The sequence below is a fragment of the Oncorhynchus kisutch genome, linkage group LG18, assembly GCF_002021735.2.
Source record: "Oncorhynchus kisutch isolate 150728-3 linkage group LG18, Okis_V2, whole genome shotgun sequence".
NCBI lineage: Eukaryota > Metazoa > Chordata > Actinopteri > Salmoniformes > Salmonidae > Oncorhynchus > Oncorhynchus kisutch.
In genome coordinates, this window is record NC_034191.2 from 67,986,013 (window position 1) to 67,989,638 (window position 3,626).

The following is a 3,626-nucleotide window of genomic DNA, read 5'->3' on the forward strand; positions in this document are numbered from 1 at the left end:
GTTGCTGCGGGGACTTGCTTCCATTCAGCCACAAGAGCATTAGTGAGGTCGGGCAATGATGTTGGGCGATTTGGCCTGGCTCGCAGTCGGCGTTCCAATTCATCCCAAAGATGTTCGATAGGGTTGAGTTCAGGGCTCTGTGCAGGTCAATCAAGTTCTTCCACATCGACAAACCATTTCTGTATGGCTTTGTGGACAGAGACATTGTCATGTTGAAACAGGAAAGGGCCTTCCCAAAACCGGTGCCACAAAGTTGGAAGCACAGAATCTTCTAGAATATCATTGTCCTGTAGAGTTAAGATTTCCCTACACTGGAACCAAGGGGCTTAGCCCGAACCATAAAAAACTGTCCCAGACCATTATTTCTTCTGTAAAATTTACAGTTGACATTATGCATGGGGGCACATAGCGTTCTCCTGGCATTAACCAAACCCAGATTCGTCCGTTGGACTGCCAGATGGTGAAGCGTGATTCATCACTCCAGAGAACGCATTTCCACTGCTCCAGAGTCCAAGCGAGCTTTACACCACTCCAGCCGACGCTTGGCATTGCGCATGGTGATCTAAGGCTTGTGTTCGGTTGCTCGGCCATGGAAACCCATTTCATGAAGCTCCGACAAACAGTTATTGTGCTGACGTCGCTTCCAGGAACTCAGTAGTGAGTGTTGCCATTTTTATGCGCTTCATGCTTCAGCGGTCCCGTTCTGTGAGCTTGTGTGGCCTACCACTTTGCGGCTGAGCCGTTGCTACTCTTATACTTTTCCACGTCATCATAACAGCACTAGCAGGGCTGAAATTGGCAAACTGATTTCTCGGAAAGGTGGCATCCTATGACAGTGCCACGTCGAAAGTCACTGAGCTCTTCAGTAAGGCCATTCTAGTGCCAATGTTTGTCTATGGTGACTGCATGGCTGTGTGCTAATTTGAAAGGGTGTCTACATACACTATATACAAAAGTATCTTGGCAGCAATGGGACAACAGGAAAACCACCTGCGGTTCTGAATCGGACTCAGTTCAACATACCTTATACAGAGTGCTGCTACAAACAGTTTGCTGGTTAGAAAGATTTGTTTGAGTTATAGTGAACTGAAAGCATCTACACTGGGGTCAGGTAAAGCAAAGATGGTATGGTAGGGTTTGTGCTCTGCTTATAGTATGATAATCACATACTCCATCTTCATAGAGTAGAGCAGCAGTGAGGTTATTTATTTTACATTGTAAACCTTCCAGTTTAGCCAGCATTGCCATTAGCGGTCCTGATTCGCACTACTATACCATCTCAGATGACTATAACAATATAACAGCAGGGCAGGATGCAGTAACACAGCGTCTGGTGACATCAGGTGGACATACTGGGAATTACACCTATGATAGTCATCTGAGAAGTTCTGTGAAAATCATTTCTCACTGAACTTCATACTTCATTGAAACAGTCATGCACCCACAAAATATTCAAGCAGAACACACCAGGGCTGTTTTGTTGATCTAATTTATTCTCCCATCAAAACTAGAGACATGATGACACACTGAAGTTTACAGTATATCAACTGACAAATACAAATGTCTCTCACAGAAGACTTTCCCTCTCACAAACAAGTGACAAGTGTGACGGACTGGCCAGTCTCCAGTCCTGCATGCTGGGGCAGGTGGGCGGAGCTTGGCTCTACTCATCATTGTCCTCTTCCTGGCTGATCTGGAAGTATCTCAGCTCGTAAGTCTCCTTGTCTGCCAACATGACTCTCAACCAATCATGGAGGTTGTTCTTCTTCAGGTGAAAATAAAAGAGTCGCACACTCTAGGAGCTCAGATGCAACAATTTAATACCAACGTTTCGACAGCCAAGCTGTCTTCATCAGGGTACCCTGAGTGTGCGACTCTGTTTTATTTTCAAGTTTCTACTCCGCTAGCCAGCACCTCGTCTTTATAGGTGTGCGTTTCTTTTTCTTCTAGATTGTTCTTCTTCAGGTACCTGTGGACCAATGGGAGAGGAGGAGTTTGATGTCAAAGAAGGGGAGGAGTACACCTCAGACCTGTCCTAAAGGGTTGAGGCCGGGGAGTTCCTCAAACCTACTCCTAGTTAAAAAAGGCACACCCAATGGAGTTATTAGTAGTAGTAGACTATTGACACCAATAGCTTACCTCTTGGAAAGCTGGTTCTGTGACGTGGATCTTGACTAGATTTGCCAGATTTCCTGTCTTGCCATTGACCTTTACCCTCTCGTTGAGAAAGGTTTCCTGTTGGAAAGAGCAGTGACTAGGGAAGGGAACTCTAGTCAGCTAGGGAATGTTACCATAATCCACACACAGAGTTAGACAAACATTACACAATGATAAAGCATAATATCCCTAGCCTGTTTAATGATGAAGACCATGGGCAGTAGCCCTATGGTGTCCGGTGAAGCGGTGCCGGTAACTTACGAAGTTGGCAGAGTCCAGGATGCTGTACTCCACAGGGTGGGTCAGGTCCAGTGTGAACCCCCTTCTTGGCGCTCTTGACCACAGTCTGTTTCTTCTGCTTCAGCTAATGATTCTCTCCCTCAACGTCAGCAAGACAAAGGAGCTAATCATGGACTACAGAAAACGTAGGGCCGAGCACGCCCTCATTCACGTCGACAAGCTGTAGTGGAGCAGGTCGAGAGCTTAAAGTTCCACGGTGTCCACATCACTAAGGATTGATCACGGTACCCATACACCAACACAGATGTCAAAGAGGGCAAAACAACGCCTTCCCCCTCAGGAGGCTGAAAAGATTTGACATGGGCCCTCGGATCCTCAAAGTTAAACAGCTGCACCATTGAGAGCATCTTGACTGCATTATAGGGCTGGGCGATATACACTGCATTCGGAAAGTATTCAGACCCTTGACTTTTTCCACATTTTGTTACGTTACAGCCTTATTCTCAGATGGATTCAATATTTGAATGAATTATCAATCTACACACAATAGCCCATAATGACAAAGCAAAAACAGATTTTAGACATTTCTGCACAAAAAACAAGAAGTATTCAGACCCTTTGCTATGAGACTCAAAATTGAGCTCAGGTGCGTCCTGTTTCCATTGATCGTCCTTGAGATCTTTCTACAACGTGATTGGAGTCCACATGTGGTAAATTAAATTGATTGGACATGATTTGGAAAGGCACACACGTCTATATAGAGTCCCACAGTTGACAGTGCATGTCAGAGCAAAAACCAAGCCACGAGGTCAAAGGAATTGTCCGTAGAGCTCCGAGACACGATTTTATTTTATTTTTAAAATTTTTTATTTCACCTTTATTTAACCAGGTAGGCTAGTTGAGAACAAGTTCTCATTTGCAACTGCGACCTGGCCAAGATAAAGCATAGCAGTGTGAGCATACAACAAAGAGTTACACATGGAGTAAACAATTAACAAGTCAATAACACAGTAGAAAACAAAGGGGGGGTCTATATACAATGTGTGCAAAAGGCATGAGGAGGTAGGCAAATAATTACAATTTTGCAGATTAACACTGGAGTGATAAAAGATCAGATGGTCATGTACAGGTAGAGATATTGGTGTGCAGAAGAGCAGAAAAGTAAATAAATAAAAACAGTATGGGGATGAGGTAGGTGAAAAGGGTGGGCTATTTACCAATAGACTATG

The 3,626-nt window shown here is 44.5% G+C and overlaps 1 long non-coding RNA gene across 1 annotated transcript; it reads right to left on the minus strand.

The window, feature by feature from the left end:
* Positions 1–1,473: 1,473 nt before the first annotated feature.
* Positions 1,474–3,077, minus strand: LOC109909668 (uncharacterized). The gene is made up of 2 exons (XR_004204035.1): positions 2,140–3,077; positions 1,474–1,969 (listed from the first exon to the last, which is right to left on the minus strand). It is a non-coding gene; the product is annotated as an uncharacterized LOC109909668 (long non-coding RNA).
* Positions 3,078–3,626: the final 549 nt, after the last annotated feature.